This window comes from Cynocephalus volans, chromosome 1, assembly GCF_027409185.1.
Source record: "Cynocephalus volans isolate mCynVol1 chromosome 1, mCynVol1.pri, whole genome shotgun sequence".
NCBI lineage: Eukaryota > Metazoa > Chordata > Mammalia > Dermoptera > Cynocephalidae > Cynocephalus > Cynocephalus volans.
The window spans coordinates 75046416-75057854 of NC_084460.1; the positions used below are offsets into that span (position 1 = coordinate 75046416).

Here is an 11439-nt window from a genome sequence, read left to right on the forward strand (position 1 = left end):
CATCGATAATGAGGCAAGTCAACACCATGTGCCACCTGATAAGATTCAGTGAGAAGAACATGGCATCACTTTTGTGATGTCCCTATCAAAATGCATAACCTGACTCTAACCATGAGGAAACATCAGAGATACAAAAAGTGAGAGACAGTCCACACCATAACTGGGCTGTCATCTCTGAAAGTTTCAACATGAAAGTGAAGGAAGACTGAGGAACTGATCCAAACTGAAGATTAAAGAGACATGACAACTACATGTAATGCACGCTAGCTCCTCTTCTATAAAGAACATTATTGAGACAATTGGCCAAACTTAAGTGGCATCTGATTAGATGCTAATAGTGTGTCAGTGTTCATTTCCTGATTTTGATGCAAAGGAATTTCCTTATATATAACGATTACACGCTGAAGTAGTCAGAAGTGATAGGGCATCACACCAGCCACTTACTCTTAAATATGTCTGGAAAAAAAGTTCTTTATCCTATTCTTACCATTTTTCTCTATGCTTAAAATTATTTTGTATAAAAAAATAAAACTCAATGAGAGGGGAGGTGATTCCTGTCCCAGTTCACAACTCACCCATGTGCCTTCAAAGCCAAAGATGGAAGAGAAGAGACAAAAATACTCCATCAGCAGCGACAACTCTAACACCACTGACACACCATCTGGCACTTAACGGGTGCTCAGCAAACGTTTGCCGAATAAATCAATGAAGAAGATTGACCTTCATGGGATCTTGGCAATAGAATCTCAAAGGTCACATTACATCTGTATCAGCATCAAGATGCCCCAAACTGCACAGCAGCACCAAGTTGAGCTGGCCCTGGCAGAACGAAAAGAAACCCTCAAAAGTTTTCTGGACAGACATGATCACAGCCATGACGATCCCAGACTCAAACCAGCTCAGCCCGGGTGATTGCTACATCCTGGCAATCTGTGGCAACAGGACTGGAAGAAAGGTGTGCAGGAGGCCATTCCAGAGCCTATGGTGAGGATCCTCCTGCTGCTGGAAGGCCCTCCTACCCAGGCATCCCTGAGCAGCTCTGCACTTGGTGAGGTCCCCAGCTGGATTGGCCAGGGGGCAGTTGCTATGACCTAGATGAGATTGCTGCCTACTGGCTGGAGCTCATCAACTCAGAGCTCAGGGAGACAGACAGCCAGAGCTGGACAAGCTGACATTAGAGTGTGTACTGGAGGAACTGGAGACTTTGTACCACCAGAAAATGGCACAGACCATTGGGATGCAGGATGGTCTAGGCACCAACTACAATGAAGTTTTCTTTGATGTGTGCCACTCTCCTGAGGGCAAGGATGGCAACAAGATGGTCTTCCGTGACAAGTGCAATGTCTGTGTGCACCACGCATGCTACAGCATTCTCAAGGTGCCCACGAGCAGCTGGCTGTGATGGACGTGTGCCCTGGGTGTCCAGCCAGAGTGCCTGCTCTGCCCCAAGCAAGGAAGAGCCTTGAAGCCCACCAGAAATGAGACCAACTGGGTGCACGTCAGCTGTGCCCTGTGGATTCCTGAGGTCAGCACTGGCTGCCCAGAGAAGATAGAGCCCATCACCCAGATCTCACATATCCCAGCCAGCCACTGGGCTCTGTCCTACAGCCTCTGCAAGCAGTGCACAGGCAACTGCATCACAGTGTTCCACATCACTTGTGCCCTTGACCATGGCCTGGAAATGTGGACTATATTGGCAGACAATGATGAGGTCAAGTTCAAGTCATTCTGCCAGGAGCACAGTGATGGGGGCCCATGGGGTGAGCCCACATCCAGGCCCATGGAGCCCAGCCAGGCTGGCGAGGACCTGGAGAAGGTCATCCTATAGAAGCAGCAGCTACAGCAGCTGTAGGAAGACCCCTAACAAACTGGTAGAGGCGGCTGAGGCACTGGTCAACTTTATCTACCAGTACTGGAAGCTGAAGAGGACAGCTAATGCCAACCAGCTGCTGCTGACCTCCGAGACTGACAAGGTGGACAGCCTGGCCCAGTAAGAGCAGGACGTCCTCTACCACCACCTGAAGCTCTTCACACACCTTCGGCAGGACCTGGAGAGGGTTAGAAGTCTGTGCTACATGGTGACAAGGCTCGAGAGAATGAAACACACTATCTGCAAACAGATATGGAGCAGATATTCCACCTGCAGATGAAACTTACTGAACAGGATCTATGTCGAGAGTGGTCTGGGAGGACAGCAAAAGGCTAGAAAAAGAAAGGCCACGAGGGCCCATGGACAGCCCCAAGAAGAAGGAGAAAATAAAGGTGGGCCCGACGCATTCCTGGGGCAGCTGGGCCTGTCCACCTTGTTCCCCATCGACAGAAACTTCTTCAACAGCTGGCTGGCCCAGTTGGAGCAGATCACGGCAGAGAACACGGCCATGAGCGAGTGGTCACTGAACAATGGGCACCACGAGGACCCCACCCCGGGGCTGCTGTCAGAGGAGCGACTACAAGACAAGAGAGGAAACACTGCTCAGCTTCATGCGGGACCCCTCACCGCAGTCTGGCCACCCTGCCAGGAAGGCCTGCAGCACCACTGCCCGCCTGCCAGGTAAAAAACACCACCACAACAGGATGGGCCCAGTTCACGGATGACTCCAGACAAACCCCCCAAGAAGACCTGGGGTTAGGGCGCAGGCAACAGCAAGGGGGGCCAGGGGCCACATACCAGGAAGCCACCACAGAGGACATGTTCTCATTTGCCGTCCAACCCTACATCTGGGGACTGTCCTTTTCCAGCAGCCCCTTAAAGCCCACCACCAATGGCCCCTGAGATCCTGGATGAGGCAGCCCCAATGCCTGCTGACATGAATGTCCAAGTGCCTGGCCCTATGGCAACCCCTAAACCCATGGTCTGGCTCTGGCCACCACACGACAGCAGGATAACCTAGAGATCGCTGGATGCCGGGCCTGATGCTGGGACAGGACTGCCTCCTACTGTGGCTGAGAGGCCGAAGGTCAGCCTACACTTTGACACTGAGACTGATGAAGCAGCCATCTGATGGGGAAATGCAGAGGCTGAAGACAGTGGGGTGCAGTGGGGTCCCCAGGAGACAGGAGCTGAGGACATGGTGTGCATGCGGGTACTGGCCTCCTGACTCACACCTATCCCTGTCCCGGGCCTTGCCCTGGTTCCCCGACAAGGCCTCAGCCTAGTCACAACTGCCATTTCCTATCTGCTGAGTGTCCCAGACCCTCAAGGCTGCCACTCTGTTGTGGTTTTATTTTCAATGCAGAGAGAGTTTCGAATTTCACACTGTTGTCTTTCCTCTGTGCTGGCCTAGGACATTAGGATTCCTTCCACGGCTCTAGCACAAGGACCATTACAGGCCCTGTGCACCATCCCTGCTCTCGCCCACGCAGCACACTGGGCTCCTGGCTAGATAGAGGTGAGGGGAAGAAGATCTCAAGACTCTAGCCCGCTGCCCCTGGGTGACACAGACTGTCATTTGGGCCCTATTTTCATGGCAGATGGACCAGCTCAGGGCCTACCCTGCCTTGTCCCCAAATCCCACTGGAGTCCATTGGGGAAGTCCTGATGCACTCCATTGATTCCCAAGGAAGTATAATAAGAGATATGCAGCCAGAGTCTACTCGCTGTCACAAGCACAATGAGTTTACATGAGAAAGCACTGAGGGGTGTGCAGGGCCACTGGTTCTAGCACAACCAAAAGCTGTTCCCAATGACCCCATGTCATCAAGGCCTGTCTGCCCACCCACCACCCTCCCCGGCCAGCAGCAGCTCTGGGAAGGGTTCCCAGAATCGCCTGAGCTGTGCCACTTACTCAGGGGACTCCCAAACAGCGAGCCACCCATGCAGGTGGTGGGCTACCAGGGAGTGCCAGTGCCCAGACGGGGGCATGGGACTCAGACCAGCCTGCTGCAGAGAATCATTCTGGGCTCCAATGTCCTTCCTTCCTTTGGGGCCAGTCTCGGCTGAAGTCTGGTCACTCCCAGGCAGAGCTGACCAGACCAGACCATTATAGCCTTTTCAAGTTCCTAGTCGTGCTAAGAGATGAGCTTCTCTCTCGGTTTTCTTTTGGAAACTTCTTCCAACAATCAGTGGGATCCCAGGGCCCAGGACGAGCCAGTGTTGGCCTGCTGGGCTGCTCCTGTTCCTCTGTCCCCTCTCCCAGCATGCCCTCCCTGTCCCCACCACCACCGTCCTGCCTTCCCTGCCCCACCCTCTAGGTCCCAGGTAGTTGCTCTGAAGAGTTTCAGGGGAGTGGCCCGAGGGTGATAGCTCAGGGAACAAACAAAAAAGGGAATTAGTGAAAACATTTCTTTTATGAGATACTTCTGGGTCATTTCTGCCACTGGTAAAGCCAGAAATTCTCCAACAAGACCTTGCAAGAGTCCAGCGAATCAGTTGAATTATTCTATGGATGCCAAAGAGTGTTTTGACCATAATAAGCACGGCCTGGACCTGACAATTCATCACTTGGACTTTTTCCTAGATGGAGTTCTTTAGTCAGAAAGTGTAGAAACATGTTCATTGCAAATGCCAAGGGTAAGAGCCCAGGCTCTTGGAAGAGGATGCTTTTCTGCTGCAGAACTGTACCCAGGTGTTAGGTTTCAGGCCCTGGGCTAGGCCCACGGGGAGCTTTTCCTAAACTCACACTCACAGTGAGAAATACTGACAGTGAAACCAGCGCAGAAAGTCTTCACCGTGTGGTCCCCCCACACAAATACACAAAGAACAAATAATTGGGATGAGTTTCCCTCAATAGCCTGACCTTCCCTCAACCCCGACTCCAAAACTATCAAGGTACGACAGTGGCACTGTCATTGACATTCAATTTCATGTGAATTTTAGCAAAAGAGGAAACAAAGCTAATGACTGTGTTCAGAGGATCGGACAAATTTGTCTAGCTGGGTGGATCCAGAGGCAGTGGGGTGGGCTTCAAGGGTTCTGGGTGTTGGGATGGAGTGAGCTACCACGTAGAGCTCGTCTGCCTGCCGGTCTTCGTAGTAGTGACGGGTGCAGTGTCAGCATCAGCATCCCAACCCCAGTCTCTCTTTACTGCCTTTGAACAGACCCTCCCTGTGCTTTGGGTCAGCTTGGGTCCCAATCTTGTCTGTGCTGGACTGCCCGGTCTGACCCTGCAGGAAGCAGAGGGGTGAGCTTAAAGAACGATGACACCTGGGTGCCAGGAAGGCCCAGGGTCCAGCAGTCAGCTCTGGGCCCCTTCCCCCTTCACTCCATCTGTAGCAGGGTCCGGGCCCTGTGGGGGTGGGTAGAGAGTTAGGCAGAGAGGGCCATGAGTCTGGACAGGGCAGGCAGATGGGTGGCTGGCATTCCTAAGACAGCCTCTGCTCAAGCTAGCCCCTCTTCTCTACTGGTGACATGCTTGAAGTGGGCCACCCCTGTGGCCTGTGGCCTGCAGAGACCAGGTGTCTGTTAGTCCAGCTGGCTGGTGGGCCTCTTCACTACCAGGCCAGGCCCCGGAGCAGTCTGCACCAGGCAGTTGCCTCCACCTGTAGCCGTGTCCACCAGGCTGCAAGGGGACAAGGTGCCAGTCTACCCACCCCACGTCCCAACCCCAGCCCTTTCCCCTTTACTGTTTTTCCAGCCTCCTGTCTACAGTCTAAAGGGCTTTGTAGCCCCTGATATCAAGACAGATGGCTTTCCCAGGCCAGAGGCTGAGACAGATCTCTCTTTTACCACATCTGCCACACACTGTCCTCCTCGGGGAGGGCAGAGCTGCTCTGTAACTCACTCTGGCTGTTGTCCCCCATTCTCACCAGTCCTGGCTGCCCACCACCTCCTCCCCCCTCCATCACATGACAGAAAACAATGGGCAAGGAAAGTATTTTTATGTATCGTTAATGTATTTTGAAACAAATAAGGAGAAGAAAGGTAGAAGGGTTTATTTTATTAAATGAGCTCTGACTTTGTGAAAAAATAAAAAATAAAAATAAAAAATTCAAGCGTCAAAGAGTAGAGCAGGCACAGATAATAGTGAATTAACTATTTGAAACCTAGAAGGAATATTTTAAAATAAATAGAACTAAAACTTTATACAAAAACAAAGAAAATAGTAAGGGACTTCAGAGTTGAGGATTTCCAACAGGCTTACATTGGTTCAGAGGAAGATACATGAACTGTTTAACTTCAGAATTTGAGAGGTCACATAAAAATTTAAAGGTAACATAAAGTAGAAAAAGTGAGTAATAACAAAAACATGATCTATCTTCCAGAAAGCTGGACAAAAGAATGAAGCCTTGGGAATGGAATAAGCATGACGAAAATTACAAGTTAGCAACACTGTAATAAACACCCTTGAAAATAAACACACACACACACACAGACACACACACACACACACACACACACACACACACAATATCATGTTCTTAGAATCCCTAGAAATGGAACTGGTTTGTTAAAATTTATGTACACAATTTTATTATAGGCACAATAACTTTTCAGCTCATTAACAAGTAAACTAAGGTTTTAATTAACAAACCATATTTTTTCATTAAAAAACAATTTAACCACATACGTCTTAAACTTCACACTTTACCATGCTCCACCTCTCCACCTGCCAATGATACTCAAACCACACCTCCCTTCCACGTGTTCATACAACACGCCAACCTCTTTCTTGCCTTAGGGCCTTTGCAAATGCTGTTCCCTCTATCTGGATTGGTCTCCCATTTCCTAGTCATAAACCTGCTCCTTTTGGTCTTTCCATAATCACCACCTCCCCAGAGAAGTCCTCTCTGACATTCCTCTTCAGTCCTTCCTGGGTGATCACCTCCAGGGAACCCACAGCCACACTCTGTGCAGAAAACTTTCAGCTACTTTCTCTCCTAAAACTGAGGAGTTGAGTGTTACCTTCGTGGTTAATTTTTATAGCACAGTCTTTATCTTTTGACACACTGTATTCATTTTTTTCTTTCATAAATCAAGCTGCTAAGTGCTAATAAAACATGTAATAAAAAGGTAAATGGCCTCTGTATTAATCTTAAGTATTGCTACCTGTAATATGATTTTTAAAGCTATATTCTCAAATTACATAAACCCCATGGGGCTGAAAGTCAATGTCTTTCATACATAAGAAAGCCTCATTGTGACTGTCTTAAACTAAATCTGTTTCTTCTCCTTCTTTAAAAAGAAAAAGAAAAACTTGTTTTAAAAGATGTTTGTGCAGTTAGCACTGGTGAAAGAAGTCACACCGAAAGTGCCCGTGACCTTGGCTTGACCACAGAAAAAGCCTTTTCTTAATAGCATTGATATGCCTCACACCTGCTTCAGAAAAATCACAATTTTTCTGTAAATACTTACCTCATACTGGTGAAAGTTTTTGCCATTTCCAGCAGGAAGTGATCTGAACTCCCACAAAGCAACTGCCTTTAAGGGCCTGGTGATGGCCATCAGGCATGAGCTCATGAGTTATTAACACCATTAGACATGTCTGTAACATTTAAGATTTGCAAAGTGTTCTGCAACCCCTTTTGTTAGTCATAACTCATAGGCTTGTGAAGGAGGCAGCTCCTGTCATTATTGCTTTGCAATTTGGATGCTGATCCACAGAAAGGTTAAATACCGTTTCCAGGGTCACGGAGAGTTTTCCTGACAGAACCTACTTAAGCATTCATTGCTGCTGACACAGGGCTCTGGGGAGAAGGAAATAGACGGGTGAGGAAAAGCTCTAGGCTGCAATGAGAATGCAACACAAGAACATCAGCGGAGATCGCCTTTCTCGTGTGCTACTGAAGACAACTACACCACAAAAGACCTAATTATCTCCAATTCTTGCTCATATTAAATAACATTATCCTTAGAATGCCGGGGAACAGCAAAGCTATGAACTGACATAGAATGCGAGGGGGATGAAGGAAAGAAAGTACATTGACTCTTTTCATACATACCAAGATGTACTATTTATTCTCTATTTATATTATGTTGATGCTAACACACGTAGCTTATATTTACAAACACTAATGGAATCCTATTGTGTATGCTGAAAGCATTAGGCATTGTTTATTTTTTCTGTCTAAGGTTCACAAACAGGATTTTATCGTCAAAGTAACCCTGTCACTTTTCAGAGTAGTACACTATGTTCAGTAAGGTTAAGTGACTCATACCTACCCAATGCACCTTGACCCCCAGTGCAGCGCTCCTCTGTCCCAAGCCATGTGTCTCCCTCTGGCCATCCTCGATGGGCACTACTGATACCCATAAATATGTGGAAAACAACATCCCTGAGCAAGTTTTAACTTGGGGAAAAAGGCCTGAATGAGGATATCTATCAGCAACAAGAGCTACTAAACAAACCACTGCAAAGGATTTGGGTTAAATGCTGAAGATACCCTAAAATCACATGATCTGAAGTATTTAAGGAGAAGAACTCATCATTGCTCAGTAATCACCAATATCAATTTACTTCTTATCCTAAAATCACGGACAAAGTAGTGGTTGGAAATCCAGATTAGCTCTGGAGGCTGGCTGTGACTCCAGTTCTGAGCTCTTCGTGATCATTAGTTTAATCAGACTGCCTAGTGTACATGGAAGGTGCACTAATGGTTGTTTCTCACTTAGAAAGCAAAGTAATGGTGTACAAATTATATCTCTAGTCTTCTGTTTGTTCCAGATACTATTTTCATTACACAGTGGTTCATGAACACATGGATCATAAAAACTTGGCAGCTCTGAGGAGTTAATGCTATCTAAACTGGAATAGAATGGATTCCAAGGCAGGGCCTAGGGCTTCTGAGCAGATTTGGACCTTCAAGAAATTCCTTTAAGTCACACCATTCCCTAAGCAGACGCAAGCATGGTCCTTTAACTCCTGTCTTCAGGAACAAACTTTTCACTGTGGGCTTTTGAAGTTTGGTTTGTTTTCCCTTAGCCCTGTGACTATGACTTTCCTAGCATGTGATAGAGTTCATTTTCTTTCTGCCAAGCTCCCCAATTGGTCCCCATAGAACAGACTTGGCACTCACAGCAACCTAGGCAAACCACCACGTCTCCAGAACGAGGAAATGTTGGAAGCAGATAATGTATTCAGCTGAGCATTCTTCCTGGCAGTGGGAGGGAGAGCCTGATTTGCACCATAACAGCTTAGTGGCAACAACAAACAAGCATTGACCAGAAAATTCCACCCTCTCTTAGGCAAAACAAGACAGGTAATGTGAAAATAAGTTTGAGGTATTTGCAGAATCCCTCTGTATTTAAAAAAAAAAAAAGGTCACACTCCCCTACAGGCCACTTTCATGGAATCACTAAGCTCTGCACCCCTTGTGTGTGATCCAGAGCTCTTTACATCTTTGACTGCCTCCCAGCACCTGAGGGTCAAGTATCCTACTGAGAGCTTGGGAAAAGAAGCCAAGAAGTTTTGGAGCGGGTGCGGGTGACTGTTGAGCACAGATGGCCAGTTATCGATGTGATCTGCGTATCTGGGAAGCATGTGCTACGAGGAGGCAGCTGCTAAACCAAATGAAATCAGCCACAGTTTTTAAGAAGGGAGCAAGTGTGGATTGGAAAAAGACAAGTTTTGAATCGATGCATCTGTGTAGGACTATGATCAATGGTTAAAAATCAAGATTATATGCACTGATTCACTGAGGGTTTTCTGAAAGTACAACTTTATGAAGGGTCAGAGTGCTAATCCATTTCACTGGGTTGCAGGGGGGTTATTCTGCAAAGTCACTTTTAACATTGTTTCCTTGGTGTGCCAAATGTGTTACATTACTATTGATGCTCTGTGTTTTAGAACAAGATAGCAGGGCCAGGTTTAAAATAAAGTATCAACCTGTTATTTACTTAGGGAGGGAATGCTTTTATTTCATTTGTCACTTAGATGTGTGACCTACTCCATATGGCTGGATAAATTCTGGATTTTCTATCTACCCATAGTATAACCCATAATATTACTGGAATATGAGCCAACATTACTTTGTTTTGTGTGCACAGCCTTGAATTCTAATCGTGTTTCTCTATCTAAGCCCTGGAATGAAAACTGCCAAGATCACTTCATTTTGATAAATCAACTGCTTCTGATGGCTATATCTACACTGAACTGCAGCTGCCGTGCATTTTTCCCTAACAAAATGATTATGAAGTAAATGTGTCCAACTATTGCTCACATTGTTTTATTGAACTAATGAATTGCTCTGGGAAGCCTGTTATGAAGACTTTTGATCAATTATTGTGTTCAAATTGTTTAAAAGGAAATACATCATAATTAGGCTAACAAATCTGCTGTGATGCTGCTTCTCCTGATAAATGAATTCCTTAGAGATGGGGGGTAGGCACATAGGGGTACTTTGCATTTTTCCGTTTATTGATTTTCATACGTTATAATATGATGAATTAAACAACACTGGCTCACAATTGCTCTTTGTTCAGAGTGTAACAGAGGAAAAGAAATACATTTTGGTCCCTTTAAAAAATCTCCTAGAAGCGTGGCGGGGGTAAGCATATGGTCGTCAAGCAATACCACCGAGAACATCTACCTAGATCAAAATGAGGAAATGCGTTTCAGCTGTCACTACCATGTCGTTACAGCCCCTCCTCAACTGCATTTATGTTGCCAACAAGAATCCTCACCAGATCAAAATGATTGGAACAAGGCCCAAGACAGCTGTGGCCTAGATAAAGAAAACCAAATGATTTTTAGTCTCCTGGATACCAAGAAACAGGATATGTCATCGATGGCCAGTTAGTGATCTTGTTCTACACTTCAATACTGCTCATCTGAGTGTGACACTTTGTGTAGTTGTTGGACCATTGTTGCTCATCACAGTTTACAGAGAAAAGGATTCCATTTTCTTTAAAGCTTTCTACTGCAAAGTTTGGGACTCAGACACCAAGTGATACAATCAGAGACGACTCAGGAGTCTACAAAAAAGAAGCATCAATGCAATCAACCACAGTGCCCTTTTTTCTAATAACTTCATTGTTCAAAACTGAAGAGAAATTGGCGTACAAACATATTGTAGGCTAGAAACTACCAAATGATATATAAAGTGTGATTCTCAATTTATTAAAATTTGACCTTACATATTATATAAAGGGGGGGGGGGGTGAAGACCACATGAAGACAAAGTTTTTAGCCAAAACTTTCACAAAAAATTTCAGGCATTGATAAGAAATTAGACTTTATAGCTACCTGTGTTTAAAGACAATGCTCTATGTGTTATGCTCTATGAGATGAAACTTAGTGAATTAAAAATTGTGTGGGTCAGATGAGTGTTGGCATGATCGAAGTCATTTGGATTTTATGCCCAAACAAATAGGAGAGAGTCTACGGGACTCAGGAGTAGCACATTTCTTTGGAAGAATCTGTGTACTCTCTTCCCTCATCCCATAAAAGAAGCCCGAAAGAGTCCCTTTCGGGGAGTCCATTTCCCCTGGCCAGTCAGTGCTGTTGTTCTTGTTGAAGGGACTCTCTCTATAGTACTCTCGAGCCTCCTTGAGATTCTTGTTCC

The 11439-nt window shown here is 46.2% G+C and overlaps 1 pseudogene; it reads left to right on the forward strand.

Moving 5' to 3' along the window:
- The first annotated feature begins 597 nt into the window (after window positions 1-597).
- LOC134361916 (E3 ubiquitin-protein ligase Jade-2-like) lies at window positions 598-3098 on the forward strand (annotated as a pseudogene).
- The last annotated feature ends 8341 nt before the right edge of the window (window positions 3099-11439 follow it).